This window comes from Miniopterus schreibersii, assembly GCF_964146895.1.
Source record: "Miniopterus schreibersii genome assembly, chromosome: 16".
In the NCBI taxonomy this organism is placed as follows: Eukaryota; Metazoa; Chordata; class Mammalia; order Chiroptera; family Miniopteridae; genus Miniopterus; species Miniopterus schreibersii.
Window position 1 is genome coordinate 46,053,179 of NC_138116.1, and position 19,740 is coordinate 46,072,918.

General features: G+C 49.3%; 1 pseudogene across 1 annotated transcript in view; it reads left to right on the plus strand.

Annotated features, from left to right (window-relative positions):
• Nucleotides 1-19,143, plus strand: part of LOC308546663 (prolactin-releasing peptide receptor-like) — a 35,596-nt pseudogene extending 16,453 nt beyond the window's left edge. The window contains exons 2-4 of the transcript in view: nucleotides 10,378-11,513; nucleotides 18,645-18,696; nucleotides 19,039-19,143. The product of the transcript in view is annotated as a prolactin-releasing peptide receptor-like (transcript). The remainder of the gene's footprint in view (nucleotides 1-10,377; nucleotides 11,514-18,644; nucleotides 18,697-19,038) is intronic.
• The last annotated feature ends 597 nt before the right edge of the window (nucleotides 19,144-19,740 follow it).

The window sequence follows — 19,740 nt, forward strand, 5'->3', positions numbered from 1 at the left end:
GATCAGGCTGCTTCTGACGCCTGGGGTCCAGCCTGAGAGAACCGGGTCCCGGGGATAGCCCTGCTCTCGCCCCATGCCCAGCTGGTTGCCAGAGTCAGCGCTCTTTTGTTTTATCTCAGTGTAATTTTAATTTGCATCTCTCAAAATCTCAATAGACAGTCTAGATGTGGACGAATGTGAAGGAAATGTGTAAAAATACACCAGTTCTTTTGACCCTGAAAGATGTTCCTGTTTCTCTGCAGATATAACATTGTAGTTTCCGAATACAGGAAAAATCAATTATTTATTACTTTGGATATTTTCTAAATTGGGCACAGACTCAGCACTTTCTGAATTCAGCCAACCTCCCCCCAATATTGAAAGCCAAATGCCCCTGTGAAGGTATGGGGTTTGCCAGAGGTTCGCAGGAAGGAGAGAAGAGGTCACTTTGTCCAACAGTAAAGCTGTGCTGAACTTCCCTTAGCGCTGAGGGCGCCCAAAGCCCGGCTGTGGCCACGGGATCTTGTTAAAATATAGATTGTGGTTCCTGAGGTCTGGGGTAGGGCAGTGATTCTGATTTCTTTTTTTAAAAAAATATATTTTTATTGATTTCAGAGAGAGAAAAGGAGAGGGAGAGAGAGAGAGAGAGAAACATCAATGATGAGAGAGTCATTGATTGGCTGCCTCCTGCAAGCCTCCTGCTGGGGATCGAGCCCGCAACCTAGCCATGTGCCTTGACTGGGAATCAAACCCTGATCACCTGGATCCTAGGTCGACTCTCAACCGCTGAGCCACGCCCGGCTGGGCGTGATTCTGATTTCTAACAAACTCCCCCCAAGGCCGATGCTGCCAGCCGGAGGACCGAGCTTTGAGTAGCAAGTCCCTGAAACATTTAAATCCATTTTTGATAGGCAGTAAATAGAATTGAAAAAATAAAATGAAGACATGAAATCAAGACGGTCTCAAGGCCTAATACGTCACCAGGATTGTCAGCAGCTTAAGCATTTTTTTTACGACCATACATTTCCTAGGAAAACACCTTGTTGCCTTGTGTCCTGTATGTGTCCTTTTTGGTTGCTGTCTATGAAGATATTTCATAAAAAACATCTCAGGGAGCTCTCTAGCTATGTTTAATTTTGTGGGTTTGATGTAAAAAAAGAAACCCCACTGCAGCCTTTAATTATGTTTTTGAAATTTGTGATATGAAAGGAAAGTAGCTGGGGGAATAGTAAACAGACTAGTACAAGGTTTTTAAGTCTTGCCTGCAAAAGCTTCATGGAGCCAGCAGGGTGTTCACATGGCCGGAAAAGGCCCCAAGGGCGAGATGAGGAACTGTTTTGAATGGATCTGGTGAATCGTAGGAATCGAACAAAAGCCAACTTACTGAACTCCAAAGCCTGCCAGCAATTACACAGGCCAACTTTGCTCGTGCTGTTTAAAGCTTGAGAGCGGAATCCTTGGGGAGAGCACACGTGGACTGAATTATTTCCCCCAGGGATCCTTCCCTTAGCGAAGCGTGAACCCACAGGCCCAAGGTTAATTCCAAGATTTGTCAGAAGGCCAGCCCCTGGAGAGAAAAACCAAAGCCAGGCTTAAAGGATGGCAGGTGCATCAGATAGAAGGGGGGCCGCCTTTTATTAAGGAGACAGGTGTTGCCAGGCAGGTGTGTGGATAGGTAATGTCATCCAGGTGGGTGCAGAAACTGATGTTATCCAGTGTGTGCAGAAACTGATGTCACCCGGTGTGTGCAGAAACTGATGTCACCCGGTGTGTGCAGAAACTGACGTCATCCAGGTGTGTGCAGAAACTGATGTCATGCAGGTGGGTGCAGAAACTGACGTCATCCAGGTGTGTGCAGAAACTGACGTCATCCAGGTGTGTGCAGAAACTGATGTCATGCAGGTGGGTGCAGAAACTGATGTCACCCGGTGTGTGCAGAAACTGACGTCATCCAGGTGTGTGCAGAAACTGACGTCATCCAGGTGGGTGCAGAAACTGACGTCATCCAGGTGGGTGCAGAAACTGATGTCATCCAGTGTGTGCAGAAACTGATGTCATCCAGGTGTGTGCAGAAACTGACGTCATCCAGTGTGTGCAGAAACTGACGTCATCCGGTGTGTGCAGAAACTGATGTCATCAGGTGTGTGCAGAAACTGACGTCATCCGGTGTGTGCAGAAACTGACGTCATCCAGGTGTGTGCAGAAACTGATGTCATCCAGTGTGTGCAGAAACTGATGTCATCCAGTGTGTGCAGAAACTGACGTCATCCAGGTGGGTGCAGAAACTGACGTCATGCAGGTGTGTAGATAGTTGACTCTCTCGGGATCAGTCCTGGACTCCTGAACTATCAGAGCTTGTAGAGACCTTCAGGATGCTCCCTCCCGCTGGCCCCCCGACCTGCTTTGCAGATGAAGAACAGAGGTCCTGAGCTGGACAGGGCTTGCTCTGGTGCCTGGGCTGTGGCTGTCGGCGTGGGAATTTGCACCAGGGCCCTGATTGCAGGCCTGGGAACGTCAGTGGCTCCCCAGGGCCCCTTGCCGCTGCCCCCTCCTCACCCCAGCTCACTCCTACAGCGCCCTGGCTGGCGATGGTCCCGGCCTCTCCCAGAGACTCCACCTGACCCAGGGGGCGGGTGGCTTAGATTTTGGCCTCAGACATTTTATTAACCATGGGATTATGAGCTTAAGTGAAGTCACCGGTGGGCACCTAATTTTAAAAACATTAAAACAGAGGTCCCTCTCCAGGCGGAAAGCAGTGTCTGCCTGACACACACACTTTATACAGGTCGTTCCGGGTGAGCCAGTGCCCCAGCCCATGAGAACTCATCCTTCCCAGCAGTGAGCCAGCCCATGAGAACTCATCCTTCCCAGCAACTGCCATGAGGCCCTGGTTGGCACTGAGCTCTGTGAGGACAGTGGCGGTCTGCTGTGCCCGTGGAGCTCTGGACAAGTGTGCCCACCGGGAGGAAGGGGGACAGGCAGGTGTGGGGTCAGATGAGGAGGTAGCCCAATGTCCCTTCCAGTCGGTGGGATGGAGTCCACCTGGCCAGCGGCCACAAGGGGCAGAGCAGTGCAGACCCAGGTGCCTTCCCACGTCCTTGACAGAGAACAAGCCTCACCAGGCTCTTTGTCCATGGCTCCCCCTGCCCCCTCTGCTGGTTAAGCCCCTCTCTGACCCTGGCCTGGTGCAGTAACTTACTCATCAGGTCTTAATAAGTAAGTAATAAAGGCTGTGTCCTTCCCCTCTGGTCCCCCGAGTGGCTTTTTCGGACTAGTGAAGAACAGCATGGTGCTCCTGGGATTGGAGCCCTTAGGCCACAGCAGGGAAGACCCAGTTGGGGGGCCATGGAGGCCAGTCCCAACATCCATGAAGAATGCTGCTTGGTTCTAGAGCAGTGTTCCCATCCACACTCACCTGACCATCATAAGCACTCACGCCGATGTAATGAGCTCTTACAATTCATTCAGCAAAGAGAGTCCCCTGCAATGTGAATTGGGCCACATCTTGTGACTCAGAAATTTCTCTTTGCTGAATGGACCCCTGAGATATCCTCCCCAAAGAGGCATATGGAAACCCGTTTATTTTTATTTTTCTGAATTTGAATCCTGAGTTTTTACAAAATAGATGACTATTGAGCAGCATTAGAATGTTATGGTCACTGGAAACATCACCACTGATAATATATATGCTTCACTCTTAATCCAAATACTGGAATAGCATATGGATCTTTTGCTACAGATTTATTGAGATATAATTGACATATTGTATAAGCGTGAGGTGTTGATTTGATACACTTGTATATTGCAAAATGATTCCCACCATAGCACCTCCGTCATACCACATAACTACCATTTATTTTATTTGTGGTGAGAACATTTCAGATCCACACTCTTAAGCAACTTTCAAGTATATAATACAGTATTATTAACCATGATCACCATGCTGTCCGTTAGATCCCTAGAATTGGTCATCTTAGGGCTGGAAGTTTATAGTCTTTGACGACCTATATCTGGAACATCTTTATTTTGGTAAAGCCTATAATAGCAAAAAGTTGCAAACAACCGAAATGTCCATCGATACTACTTTTCTGTGGCTTCAGGCATATATATGTTAACACACAGGGAAAGGACAAGTGCAACCTCTGAGAGAGGGACTGAGATGGAGGGTGGAGGTCAAAGGGAGCTTTAGGCTCATCTGTTTCATGTCTATAAAACATGAGAATGTGTTCATGTGCTATTTATGTCACTAAAAATAACTTGAAAAGGCAGAATATAGGAAAAGCACTGAGCTCCTACAGTACAACTGTCTTCCCATATTTATCATGTAAGGGGAGGGGACCGGCTGAGACCCAGTGTGGCTCCTCTGGTGGCAGGCCAGGCTGGGTTTGGTGGCTGCATCTCAGTCACGGTGGGGCCTAGTGGCAGACTGTAGGACACGGTCCTCACACTTGAGTACGCATCAGAACGACCCACAGTGCCTGTGAGATTTTCATTTCCCCAGCTCTCGCTTTCAGCAGTGCTGATTTAATAGGTCTGTCTTGTGGTCCATCAATCTGCAGTTTTTAAAATAAGCACCAGAAGTGATGTTGACATAGGTGGCCTTTGAGCCACAGTGGACGAGAGGCATACAATCCATGTTATTCGCCCTCTGCAGAGACACTGCTCTCGGTGTCCTCAAGGGTGAACGCTGGGCTGTTTCCCTGGTGAAAAAGGCCCACTAGCTAAGAAAAAACACAGGGAGATCACACCTTCCTAGACATCTGAACTGTCAAACTGCTGTCCCTGGATGTTGTGCATGTACACACACGTGTAAATCACTGGAAAAACGCAAGGACCATTCCAGTTTTGCATTTTGTTAAAAACTAAACAGGAAGAGGCCCTAGCTCACGAGACAGTAGCACCAGAATGGTGTCTAGAGAACAACTCAGAGGGGGGACATAGAGAGACGTGGTTTGGGTCCGTCTCTGTGTTTGGTCAGGAGGCAACCGGAATGAGGGGCTTCTACAAGGTCCAGTTTTCTATCTAGATGTGACCACAAAGAGCCCTTACTGCTAAATGCCCTAATGCAAACACAAGATGATTGTAACCAGCCATAAAAGCCATTTCCAGTTGATTATGAAACAGGATTGGAATCAAAAATAGGAAAGCAAATTGCCTGCCTTTGGAAAAGAATGTTATAGAAATGGCTTTCGAGTGTTTTGTTTTGCTTTATTTATTTATTTAATCATTTATTTATTTATATTTTCTACTCCTGATAGACTAAGCTGAGATATGCCATTCCTGCTGCTCATGTCTGAGTATCGACAAGAATCCAATCAAAAGTTAAAAAATAGAATGTGCTAAGATCTTGAATTGAGTCGATTGGTCAAGCCTTGTGTCTCTTAGTGCTTTTTTGGGGGGTACAGAATGTGACCTGGCTGGGTCCTGAAGAGGAATGCGGTGAGACCCAGGGATGTATGCAATGAGGCTGCCTGTGGCGAGAGGCCCTGGATAGGCCAAGGTCAGGGACTAAAGCTGCCCTAGAGTTTTGGGGGTGGGGGGGGAAGCAACTCAGCCAGCCTGGGTTAATCCTGGATAATCCTATCAAAACAGGCCACACTGTGAGCATCACTCATGGACCACTTGGGATATTATTAAAGGCATGCATTTCAAAATTAAACCACAGAAAGGAGGAGAAGGGAGCTGTGCCATGCAGCAAGCCTGCCTAGTTACTCCACCCCAGGACCTCACAGGGATGCAGGAATCACCGCGAGCCCTCCCCTGGGAAAAGCAGGGCTGGGGAAAGAGGGAGGTGGGTTCCTCACACAAAGCCTCAGCCTGTAGAACATTCTGATGATTAGAGCACTCACTTTTCATTCATTTCCTGCCACCTGAACACTCATAGAGATTCATAATGGCTCTAAATTGTTGTGTATGTTTTACATAAGCATAGGAAGGAGTCACATTTAAACAACATGTGCAATGTTGATACAGTTGAGTAGAAAATGTTATGAATACTTTAACGACTCTTGTGAATTAAAATAAATATGCTCTATAAGGGTAAACACAATTCTGATTTGCTAAGGCAATTAGTAAATTTCCCAGTGGTCGTTAATGCGCCCTTTCACAGCAGGTGGTGGCAGGGGCATTTTCCATGGGCCTACGTCACAGTGATCCACGTGGGCTTCCTTCTTACTCACTGAAGTGCACATTTCCAGCCAATAATGTTTGGTTGTTGTTTTCTGTCCTTGGTTTTTTACACAATATCTCACCCGGGGCGTTGCATGACTGGTAAACAGTAATATACCGAAGGAGAGCATTTAGACCGAAAAACGGTGAACTCTCCTCACCACAGACAATTTTTTGGAGGAATGTTCAAGTGGGTTTAGGGAATTGCTCCCCTGAAAGCCTCTTGACAAGAGACAGTGACATAAGGCAGGACAAAGGAGCATCCAAGAGTGGTCGCCATTACTAGGTGCCACTATGTGCAGTTCCGTCACATATGGGATCTTCTCAACATCCTCCAGAGGTGGGTATTTTTATGAATTTCTTATATTCTCCAAAACGGGGGTTCTTGCAGAATAAAATGCCCAAGGCCCACATTGAGTGATGGCGGAGCCCCTACACAAGCTCAAGAGCTGTGTCTGTTCCTTACTTGGGCTTTGGGCTTTGGGCCCAGTGATCGCCTCTGTTTGGCAGTCAGCTTGGGCTTATCTTAGGGTTTTCTTAAACATCATCTTTTCCCATTTGCCCCGCTGCTCTTTCAGGAAGCGATGAGTAGACAACCTGGTAAATGCAGGGTTTTTGGAAATACAATTCTGGGGTTCAGATGTCTGAAGAGAGCTGACTGTGAAGGCTGGTAGCACTTTCAAGCAGAGGACTTTGTGAACTTTTAAAAAATATATGTTTTTATTGATTTCAGAGAGAGGACGGGAGAGGGAGAGAGATAGAAACATCGATGAGAGAGAGTCATTGACCAGCTGACTCCTGCACGCCCCCTGCTGGGGATCGGAACCCGAAACCCAGGCATGTGCCCTGAATCGAACTGTGACCTCCTGGGTCATAGGTTGATGCTCAACCGCTGAGCCACGCTGGCCAGAGTGCTGAATTGGTGTAAGGCACTGGTTCTCAGCCAGGGGTGATTTGGTCCCCCACTCTCACCCTCAGGGGGATACTTGGCAATTTTTAGAAACATTTTTGGTTGTCACAATTGGGTATGTGCACTCCTGGCATCTAGAGGGTAGAGGCCAGGGATGCTGCTAAACATTCTACAATGCACGGGACAGCCCCACATGACAGAATTACCCTGCCCCCCATGTCACTAGTGTGGAGGGTGAGAAACCCTGGTATGAGGGGCTGCTACATTTCTTATATATTTGGAAGCTAATTTTTTCGGGGCTTTAGCTAAATTGATTATAACTTGGAGAGCGTGGGTTTAGAATGGATACAGGTGCATAAAATTGATTGTTTTTGTTCCAGTGTTGACTTTTCCTCCTCTATGAGTGAATCATTTGAATTTGGAGGGTGAAATAATTTTACTTCTATCAGCCCTAACAGAGATATCTGCATCCAGAAGACAAAGGACAAGGGCTTGCTGGAGAGGGGTGGAGGAGCTCCGCCCTCTGGAAAAAGGCAGTAAGATGTGAGGGGGTGAGATAGCTTCAGAGGAGTGTCGAGTAAGAAACATCTAAACCTGTAGGGAATTTTTATGGGTTTATCTGAGCCAAACTGATGACAATAGGTAGGAAGCAAAATCTCAAAAGATTGAGAAAATGCTCCAGAGGACAATAGCTAGGAAGCAAAATCTCAAAGGATTGAGAAAATGCTCCAGAGAATGGCCGTTTATTTTATACATTACAATCAAAGGAGGAGACATAAGAGGGTTACATGAAGTCCACTGGTGGTATATTAGGGACCAGGGAGAAAGCAAAGCTGGGAAATCTCTAGGGTTGGATAAAGAGTAGAATGGAGAGACGCCTGCTTCTTTTACATTGGTGGGAGTGGGACAGTTAACAATGAACACTTACAGCACTTAGAGGTGTATTCGGAGGACAAGATAGCAATGAGGGGTTCCGTGGTCAAGCCCTCTGGTGTGGTCTGGGCCCTCAGGGGTCTGGAAAAAGAGATTACTCTCATATTTTAAAGGTATGTTGTCTTTGATGCAAAAAGACAATTGAAGGGCTAATTTAAGGTAACGATTCATCTTTGTAAAGGAAGCTACCGACCTGGGGTGTGACTACCCGCCATAATCCACTTTCAGTTAGGAATTTCCCTGTGCAGACCACGCTATGCAATTACTTTCAGTCTCTGAGTTTGTAGGGTTTGCCTTTCAGGCCTGTGCTGAGTTGTCAGGTTTAGTATGGGGCCCCTTTTTGCCCACAGAAGGGAGGTTACAAAGTCCCCTCCCCTCCCCTCCCCTCCCCTCCCCTCCCCTCCCCTCCCCTCCCCTCCCCTCCCCTCCCCTCCCCTCCCCTCCCCTCCCCTCCCCTCCCCTCCCCTCCCTTCCCCTCCCTTCCCCTCCCACTGTGGTCCAGGCTAATTTGCATTTCAAGGACGACATAATACAACTAAAATTTTATGTAACTTTTAAGCTTCTCAAATGTTTGTTACTTCTGTTTTCCAAGTGGAAATCCTGCAATTACTAGTATGGACATATTTCACTCTAAAATGAGGTGAGGAGGCCTGGGGGGTGTTCGTACAAGGGGAGAGGGTAGGGTCCCGGCCCAGGAACTTAGATTCTGCCCTGGGAGAGCCACGCAGATGAGGGACAGGGCCTGGCGGCTGAGAAAGAGCGGGAAGGGCTGTTGGGGAAAGGGGGGCCGGGTGTTAAGGTGTCTGTGCAGTGTAGCTGGCGTGAGGGCTGTGTTTTCTGACCTAGAGAGGGGACAGAGTCACACCCTCCGACGCCCAGGGGCCCCTGCTCACTGGCCTGCACTCCACCTGCTGCGCTTGGAGGCGCAGCCGCAGCCCCAGGAACCGGGCTGGCCCCTTTTCCCAATGCTTCGCGCCCAGACAGGGGTCGGAACCCCCCGCAGCACCGGGCTCCCGAAGCCCGGCCCGGGAGCTGTCCGCGGTGCTGACCCCTGGGCTGGGGGAGCCGCAGCCCCAGGAACCGGGCTGGCCCCTTTTCCCAATGCTTCGCGCCCAGAGAGGGGTCGGAACCCCCCGCAGCACCGAGCTCCCGAAGCCCGGCCCGGGAGCTGTCCGCGGTGCTGACCCCTGGGCTGGGGGAGCCGCAGCCCCAGGAACCGGGCTGGCCCCTTTTCCCAATGCTTCGCGCCCAGAGAGGGGTCGGAACCCCCCGCAGCACCGAGCTCCCGAAGCCCGGCCCGGGAGCTGTCCGCGGTGCTGACCCCTGGGCTGGGGGAGCCGCAGCCCCAGGAACCGGGCTGGCCCCTTTTCCCAATGCTTCGCGCCCAGAGAGGGGTCGGAACCCCCCGCAGCACCGGGCTCCCGAAGCCCGGCCCGGGAGCTGTCCGCGGTGCTGAACCGTCCTGGGCTGGGGGGAGCCGCAGCCGGGGGAGCGCTCGGGGTCCCGGGAGGGCGAGAGCCCGCAGGTCTGCGGGGAGCTCAGGGCTCCCCATTTCAAATCCCTGCAGGAGCCCCCACGCTACTCTCTACCCCCAGCCTGGGCTCTGCGCAGGATCCAGCGCTTAAGGACGGGCCCTCGCTCTCCCCACACCCGTGGTGCATCTCAGCCCCCACCCCGCTCCTCCAGCCCCTTCCCTCTGACACTGCACCAGGTCCCGAGAGACCGGGTGCTTCCCGCCCCACGCTCCCCTCGTCCGCCCCCCCTCGGAGCGGAACTCCCCCGGGGCGCAGCAGCTCCTGCAGTCGCGTCTCTGCCGCCCAGGCTTGTCCACCCCTCCTTCCCTTGCCGTTTCCGTCCTTCTGTCACTCGCCCTTCTCCCCAGTTGTCTAAGCGCCGAGTCTGGTGGTGTGCGCTCCGCCCCCATTTTCCATACAAGGGCGCTGGAGTGGGGGCGCGGCAGGGGGGGCTCCCGGCCCCCCTCAGAGCTGCGAGCCCGCTGGCAACTCCGGCATCTGTTCAGCTCCCGCGGAAAAGCGAGAAGCCGGCACCGCAGTCGCGGGCGGAGGACTCCAGGGGGCAGATCGCGCCTCTCCCTCCCTCGACCCCTCTCCGTCCGCCAAGTCGCACTCGCCAGGTAGGACCGCGCCCCTGGGTCTAGCCTGTGCCCACTGAGAGCTCTAAATGGGTTAGAAGGCGTTTAAATAACCTGTGCGTGCATAACCACGCACCGATTTATTTTTGCAGAGGTGGGAAGGCAGCACTTTAAATTGTTATTTATCTTGGCCAGTTACTCCAAAGGGAGTATTTGGGTAATTGGGGAGGGAGCGGTTGGGTAGGAGGGGGTAGATAGAACATGAGAATTTACAGACTTTGATTCTCTTTGGAAGGTAGCCGTGGCTTCCCTGCCGACTCAGGAGCCCCTGGTCCCTGACTTATTCTCTGAACTTCCCCCGGTGGCCTCAACCCCAGCGAACCAGAGCGCAGGGGCCCCGGTGGCAATGGGTCGGCGGCTGGCCCGGCGCCCAGGGCGCCGCTCCGTTCCAGAGCCTGCAGCTGGTGCATCGGCTGAAGGGGCTGATCGTGCTGCTCCACAGCGTCGTGGTGACTGTGGGGCTGGAGGGCAACTGCCTGCTGGTGCCGGCGATCCCGCGCGTGAGCCGGCTGCACCACGTCACCGACTTTCTCGCCGGCAGCCGGGCCTTGCCCGACGTGCGCACTGCACGGCCTGCGTGCGCTCGCGCTGGCCTAGGCCTCGAGCCGCGCGGCTGGGGGTCCGGCGGGGCCTGTGCCGCCTGGTCTTCTCCCTGCGGCCCGTCACCGTGTACGTGTCGGTGTTCACGCTCACCGCCTTCGCCGTGGACCGCCACGTCGCGCCGGTGCACCCGCTGCGCCCGGCGTCTTGCTGCGCTCCAGCGCAAGCGCCGGGCTGGGCACCTGGGGCGCTGTCCGCGGTGCTGGGCACCTGGGCGCTGTCCGCGGTGCTGGGCACCTGGGCGCTGTCCGCGGTGCTGGCGCTGCCCGCCGCCCCGCACACCCACCACGTCGAGCTCCAGCCGCACCCCGTGCGCCTCTGCGAGCAGTTCTGGGGCCCCAGGAGCGCCAGCGCCAGCTCTACCTTGGGGGCTGCTGCTCGTCACCACCTGCTCCCCTGCTGGGCATCCTCCGTCTTACGTCCGAGCATCGGTGAAGCTGCGAAACCGCGCGGGGCCGGGATGCGTGACCGGAGCCAGGCCCACTGGGGCCGCGCGCGCCGCCGCCCCTTCTGCCTCCCGGTGGTGGCCGCGGTGGTGCTCGCCATTTGCTGGCTGCCGCTGCACGTCTCCAACCTGCTGTGGGACCTCCGCCCAAGCGCCATGGACCCCTGCGCCCTCGGGTGGAGCAGCTGCTCGGCCACTGGCTCGCCCTGAGCTCGGTCGGCTACAACCCGCTCATGGACGCCTGGCTGCAGGACGGCTCCCGCCAGGAGCTGCGCAAGCTCTTGCTCGCCCGCCCGCAGGACGGCGCCGCAGGGCCAGAGCATGACGTCAGCGAGGTCATCTGATGCCGCTGCACCTAGGCCAGCCTCATCTGATGCCCTCCAGCCCCGCCCTGCTCTCCGAGGGTGCCCGCGAGGCTGGACTGGGGAACCTGTTCCCAGAGCCAGAGCTAAGCCAACACGGGCAGAACACGCAGCTCAGCCCTCTGCTCAGCCGCCCTGCCTTGTCCTCGAGTCTTTGTAAAACGTTCCATGGGCTTTGCTGCTAGTGCTTTGCTTGGAGGAGGCCAGGGAGAGGGAAGGAGATTTACTATTTTCTATTTGTGCTTTACAGGTCAAGCAAAGCTCTTTCTCTGGTTTTCAAACAGTGTTTCTGAACCGTGGCCGCCTTCCTTGCTTTTCCTTCTGTTTGCCTCGCGGTGAGACCAGAAGGGGCAATGAGGTAGGACGTAAAGCCTGTCGGTTTGCCTTTTTAAAAGTTTGCAACTCGGATATAATACCTGATATCGCTTAGCTGACTGGAACCCGTTTGTTTCTAGAATTCCGGGGAGGCGTGTATTACCAATCGACATCTAGGATGTTAGCGTTTCCTGAATAAGGTCTTGACACATCAAAGGGGGTTTTCATTTTAAATCCACTTGCATTTATAGTGCAAAAGACTTACAAGTCCCCTTCAAGAAGGTCTTGCTATTGTTTTTCCTCTCCTTACCCCCAATTTTATTTGAAAATGATGAGATAAATTAGTCAATGAAGAGATTAAATAGGAACAAAGTGGGAAAGGTACCAGTCACTTAAGGGGACATACAGCTGTGCATAGGACAGACGTCCTACCTGTGGGTATGTTTGTGTGTACGCACCCACTGTTTGCCACAAGGTGGGCGCTCAGGTATTTGCTTTTCTGAAACTGGGTGTAATCTGTGAGCTACAGCGTTCTCCTGCATCGTCTAATTGCTCGGTCGCAGCAGACCCATGGCGGTGGTCTTACAACTGCTCGCCACCTGCTCTGTAGCGACACACCTGGGACACGATCAACTCCGAATACAAGGACCGGGAGAAGCTTACTTAAGGTCAAAAGAGAAAAATAAACTGTCACTCCCCAGGATGCACAGAACACGTAATTCCAATCCCATGGTTAAGGGAACAGGTGAAGACTGTTGGGCTGTGATACCATGCTGATAATTCTCACCGTAACCTCCTGAGAGTTCTGTAAATGAGGACAAGTGCCCAGGGACAGGGGTTTCCCATTGATGTTGCAACAGAGACTGGGCAGTGAGAGCAGGAGTCTTAGGCAATGATACCTGGTATGCAGCTGTCAGATCAGCCCTGTGGCATCCCAGGGACCGGCTCCTGCGCTTCCAGCAGCGCCATTACCGGGAGGCTCAAGGCCACACACCCCATGTTTCCTTAGAGCATTCTTGGGGTATGTGTGGAGAGTGGGGGCGATGGGGAAAGGATGGGATTCGTTGGGGAGAAATATGATTGATTGTGGTCTCCTTGTTGCCAGGTTAAATTCACTGCTTCTTAGCTCTGGTTGCTCCTAGAATCACCTGGGGAGCTTTCAGATAACATCACTGACTAGGCCCTGTCCTCAGAGAGTCCAGTCGATTTGAGATGGGCCTGGGCATAAGGGCTTTTCAAAGCATTTTTGTTGGTTTTAATATACATTCAAGATTCAACTTTATAATTTTTAAAATTGGCTTTAGAGAGAGAGGAAGGGAGAGGGAGAGAGAAACATCCATGTGTGAAAGAGACATCGACCAGTTGCCTCCTGTACATGCCCCTACTGGGGCTCTAACCTGCAGTCTGGGTATGTGCCCTGATGGGAGTTGAACCTCTGACCCTTTGGTGGACAGGATGACCCTCCAACCAACTGAGCCACATTGGCCAAGGTAAGAAGTATCCTCTTTTTAATTAGTCTCAGAAACATCTGAGTGAAGCTTTCATTGTACCTGTCACAGGTGTGAAGAATTTGAAGTTGAATTCTGACAGTGAGTTACTTGGGGAAAACTCTTTTAAGCCTTCAGACAATACCTGATGAATCACATAGAGACAACTCGTTGTCATCAGGAATATATAGGTATGCTTTCAACAATTTCCTTCTATGTGTAAGGCACTGCGTGAGTCCAGTCAGATCAATTGCATTATAAAGTTATACACTACGAACTATTCCAAATCCCAAAATTGAAGTGTTCCCTGATTAGCTTGATGTAAGTAAGTCTATATCAACTGTGAGAAGAAGGTATCCCAGTAATTACTAGAAAAGCGGCCACCTGTTTCTATCATGCTTACAACTTAACATTTTTAATATTTATATAGATTTTTATGGAGAGCCTAAAGAGGTTGGAGAGTTGTGCCGTTTATAAACATTTTTACAACGTACGCAAATTGGCAAATGAATAGCAACTAATTAATTCTTACCTTATCTGAAATCTCTTTGGGACTAGTTTGGCTATAAAACTAACTTTAGCACTGGCCGGTGTGGCTCAGTTGGGTGAGTGCTGTCCCATGCACCGAGAGGTCGCCAGTTTGATTCTCAGTCAGGGCACATGCCCAGGTGGCAGGCTCGATCCCAAGTAGGCTGCATGCAGAAGGCAGCCGATGGATGTCTCTTTCTCATTGATGTTTCTCTCTCTCTCTCCCTTTCCCTCCCTCTCCCTCTAAAACACATAAAAATATATATTAAAAAAATTGTTCTAAACATTTTTAAAACATATATTTTTTAAATGTTATGAAAAGACTAACTTTAAAAAAATCTATCAGAAGTGAGTCCTGGAGAAATCCACAGAGGGTTTCCACAAGTAGAAAATTGTATTTAATATAATCCACTTTAGGTAATACCAAGCATCCAATCCTCTCCTGCAAGGAGTCATACGGGCCATAGAGCTGGGAACTGAGCCAGTCTGGCACTTGGCAGCAGCCCTCTCCGAGGCTGACGGGAGGTTCTGTAATCCGCTTTGCAAGCATTGTCACCAGGTCTCATTTTTGGCAGTCAGTCAATAGATTCATCTCACTAAATCGGCTGGGGAATGTTTCACTATCCGTTGGCATATATTCAATTTGTGATAGTTTCATCGAGAACATGAAGTCCATCATGCTTTTGCACTCTGCAACCGACAGAAATGACCTTTTCTACATGCCCGTCTGAATTTCACTGAAAAATGCCCTTATTTTCTGCTTTCTTGAATCTTCTCAATGCATTAGGTGATGCGGTGTGCTTTTCCCTGGATTTCAAGTCATTTGGGATGCATAATCCGCGTTTTTCCACATTGTCAAAGGAAATCACATAGATGGCTGCCCATGAGGTTTGCAAGAGATGAAACAATGCATTACAAAATTTACTCCACCAGTGAAAATACATGTTTCTACAAAGACTTTGAAGGATCAAGCAGAAACCTAGTGGCTGAGTGTTCTTTCAGAGAGAAACAAATGCGTTTCATCCTTGTGGAGTGAGTTTTCAGCCTGGAATTCACATGCATTTTTTACTGTGGACAATGTAGCTATCTGCTCGGGGGTTGTGTCATAGACGCACCTTTCCTGCAGGAGCTTATTGCAACATTCATTGTTTGCCTAAGTTCTCTACGGCTGGTTTTGGAAGGTCTTTCAACTTTGGCAAAATCCCACTTCGTGCGAAATTTTTTCACAGCGCTGTTTCCAAGTGTAAACAAAGAGCTGCGGCTTGAAATCCTACACATGATCTTCTTCCATACTGGTGTGCTCCTTTCACTACCTGGATTTTGGTTTCCTCTTATTTGTTTGAAATGACAAGACTTCTTTCCATGTTCGTCCCACCTTTGGGGATATTGACAATAGAAGTCCATTTCTGAAAGGTCCTCTTCTCTGCGATGTGTTATGAGGCAAACATCTCCTAGAAAGATGCCTCTTTCTCCATGCTACACACACTTTGTAGCAGTTTCATTTTTAAGCATGTTGGTGCTCTCAAAACGCTTTGTAACATAGGTAGAGTGTGTCACTCTCCAGCACTGAATACACACCTTAGAGCTCCTTTTGCCAACACACACGCAAACACATCTTTTTTTTTCTTCAAAGTCCTACTTCAGGGCACCTGGAAATGTCAGGGATTCATCGAGAACATGAAGTCCATCATGCTTTTGCACTCTGCAACCGATAGAAATGACCTTTTGTACATGCCCGTCTAAATTTCACTGCAAAATGCCCTTCTTTTCTGCTTTCTTGAATCTTCTCAATGCATTAGGTGAAAGAGCGTGTTTGAGCAAGAGTGATGCGGTGTGCGTTTCCCTGGATTTCAAGTCACTTGGGATACATAATCCACGTTTTCCCACATTGTCTAAGGAAACCACATAGATGGCTGCCCATGAGGCTTGCAAGAGATGAAACAATGCATCCCAAAACTTATTCCACCAGTGAAAATATACGTTTCTACAAAGACTTTGAGGAGCAAGCAAAAACCTACTGGCTGAGTTTTCTTACAGAGAGAAACACATGCGTTTCATCCTTCTGGAGTGACTTTTCAACCTGGAATTCCTATGCATTTTGTACAGTGCAGAATGTAGCTATCTGCTCGGGGGTTGTGTGTTTAAAGGGCATAAACCATTTACAGGTGAATGGAGCTGACCCCCCCATCTCCCCTATCCCCCCCCCAGGTTTAATGTTTATTGGTAACCTTAGCTTTCTTACTCTTCAGGTTATTGGCACCTTACTGTGCTTGCGTGATGATGACTGTTTTATCAGGTCAAATTCTTCATCTCCAGATCTTGGAATATTATTTGAACTTGGTATTTCTTATATTCACAATGTATGTCAGTTGAAAGACAAAGCATCCTAATGTATCAGTTAAAAAGGAAGGTTTTTAATAAAACCTTGTATTTACAAGTAAAATAATTGAGGTCTGTGTGTAATAGAATTTTAATCTCTGAGGAATGGAAATCACTGGTTTTTATTTTAGATGTAGTGCTGCTTACTCAGTAGCATTTAAAATGAAAATGTAGAGGATGCTCAGCATCTAATCACCAGGGAAATGCAAATCTGAACCACAAACTATCACTTCCCACTGTCAGGATGGTTATTATCTTTTGGTAACTTTGTAGAAATTCAGTTTTTAGAATCTAAATACCTTAGGTTTGCAGAATGTATGCTCTGTTAGCATTTCAATAACTTGTGGGGAGAGGGCTTTGAATGTTGATTTTATGGTTCCTTAGGGCTTTGAATGTTGATTTTATGGTTCCTTAGTGTGTGAAAACAGCATGTACAGTTTCCTGCTAGGGCGGGGAGGTGACAGATAAAAAAGGGATCTTAAGAGATGTTTGCATCACTGTCTGCTGAGATTGTTCTCAGTGGTATTAGCAATTTTCAAGGTGCTGAAACAGCCCAGTTCCCTCCAAAAGAGGAAAAGCTAAGTTGAGGTCCCCAGGTCCTCTGTGACTCTGCCTTTCTTCTGTAGGTAGGACATCGACATTTTCATGGCAGCCACTGTAAGCAGATTTAAAATCTAAGACAGAAAGTTTTTACAATATGTACATAACAGAAGATTACTATCCCTATATAAAAAGCGCCCTCAGAAATTAAGAAGATAATCTAAATTCTAACATGGGCACACACAGAAATCTAACTGTAAAATGAGCACACACACACGGACATCTAACTGTAAAATGAGCACACACACAGACATCTAACTGTAAAATGGGTACACGCACAGACATGTAACTGTAAAATGGGTGCACACAAAAATCTAAGTGTAGGATATAAACAGGAAATTCACAGGGATACAGGTGGGCATGCAGGACGAGGGTGATGAAGATCCAGATTTGCATAAAATTCAGGGCTCTAGTTCCCCTGTATCTGTGTAACTCAGTCTCCAAGTTGCAGTTTCCCCAATTTGAGAATGGGGACTATCATAGTTTTTAACCCCAAAGGTTTAATTCAGGTCAAGCTCCCCCCTCCACCTCTGCTCACACCACAGGGTGGCTAACCCTTTACCACAGGACAGAATTGAAAGTCCTGACTGGACTAGTCCTTTGATGTCACCAGGCAGAAGGGGGTGGGCACTTCTTTACCCCCCATCTCCCCCAGCTCCCCAGTAGATGTAGAAGGCCAGGCTTCTCATGATTTGGGGGTTTGGGGTTTTAATAATAATGTTCAGGGTTCTAGTTGTAGTTAGTAAGAGGGAAAGGTGTGTCTACTCAGTCTTTCCTGAAGTGAAGTCACAGCTCTTTTTTGTTTTTTTTTAATTGATCTTAGAGGGAGGGAGGGAGGGAAAGAGGGAGAGAGGGAGGGAGGGAGGGAAGGAGGGAGGGAGGGAGGGAGGATGGGAGGGAGGGAGGGAGGGAAAAAGACAGAGGGAGAGAGAGAAACATTGATGCTAGAGAGAAACATTGATCGGTTGCCTCCTCCCGAATGTGCCCTGACCAGGGATGGAACTTGTAGCCTTTTGGTGCACCCAACGGGGCCAGTCACAGCCTTTTCATTTTTAATGAGGTGCAGGCCTATGTATTGATACAGAATCATTTCCATTGTACATTTTTACACGAGAAACGCAAGTAGCAGGATGGTGTGTATACTGTGACTCCAGTTTGGTTCACGAGGAACTGTGTTTGTGCGCATACGTGGGTGGGTTTATGTGAACTGATCCCAGAGGCGGCCCCGAGGAGCAGGAGTGGGAGCTGGCGAAGTGGTATGAGGGAGGCCTTTTACCTTCTGCTTTCTACACTTCAGCAGTGTGCAACTTTAAAGGAAAGCATGCTCAGTTTGAGATTGACTGTTGACTGTATTTGTTTGAATTTACCTAAAACAAGATAGGGCAAGGGACTGCCAAACTTGGGGAGGGAGGCTGTCGTTTTTTCCTTATTATTTCTATGCCATTCAAACTTTCTACAGCAGTCTGCATGTTACCTTTATATTTTAAAAATAATATAAACTCATATTGCTTTATTCAAATGATGATACAAAACATTTTAATGACAAAAGACTAATGACATCAATAATCTTTCTCATGTTAATGTGGAAAATATATTTCTATGGTTCATAGGTAAGAAAGGAAAAGACATTTACTGAGATGGTGCCCCACAGAAGGAGCAACTTTCATTCTCACTCATCAATGAAACATAGGTGTCTGCAGAAGTATCTGCTAAAAAGTAATTGACGAGTCCAGTGCCTCAGAACGTCCACCGCAGGCCTCGGTCACACTGCACCCTTCTTTTGTAGGACTTACGAGCTCTTCCTGAGTGGTGGCACCGCCTATGAAAAAGGTGTGGAAGTGTCCAGAAGAGGCACTGTGCTTACGGGTCACCTCCCTCCTTTCCTTAGAGATCAGCAAATGGGAGGCATCAGAGAAGATATATAATTCTAATACATAAATAGTAAATTCACATTTAAAAATGCTTTCAATGTTAAAATCTTGCCCATTTTATCTGAGTGCTTATTTTCTTGGTAGCACACATGAGACTCTACTGTGGGAAATGAGGAAGTGTGAGGAGCTGCGTTTGCTCCTCACTGGACACTGGGCTAAATTAATAAACAGGTTAAATAAGAGATGGTCATGGCTAGTCAACATGTGTAGACGTTAGCAGTTGTGTTGCATATGCCACTTTCCCTCCAGAAACACCGAGCACCTTCTGATGTGTTCACGGACCAGGCCCTGTGCTGGGCAGTGGGCATGGAGAGCCAGGCAGGTGCGGTCCTTGCCCGGGGCGCCCCAGCCTGACGGCGCTGACCCCCCACTCCTTGGACGCGCCCGCCCTGTTCCACAGCTCGGCCCGCTGCGGCCCCCGCCGCGCCGGCCCCTCCTTGGGACAGGAGGGAGTCAGACTGCTCTGTGAGCTCCCCCCATGTTTTGGTGATCCGGGAACAACGATGCAGCTGTTGGGGCAGCACTGGTGCTGACAGACTTTGTTGTAAGATAGCAAAATACCATGTCTTTCAATTAATATGAAAATATTTTGTTGTTATACTCACTGTCTTGAGCACTTAAGGTTCTCACATTTATTATTTTTTTAAACGCATGGGAGTGTTTTCCGTCAGATGATGGCAATGAGGAGGCAGCCACAGCTTCTAGTAAAACTGAGGTCTTTGAACAGATCAAGAGACATAATGAGGCTGGGACCACTGTGCCAGTTAGGAGCTCGGGTCACTCCGCACGTGTGGACCATCTCTGCTCTCAGCTGCTCCTGCCTGGTGGTCTTTTGTCGGTTATTATTTCCTCATTCACTGTCTGCCAAAGATCAGTAGGGAAATGGGACGGTAAGTTCAGATTAGCTTACCAGTTAGCACAAGGATAGATTTGGTCAGAAATAGTGCAGAA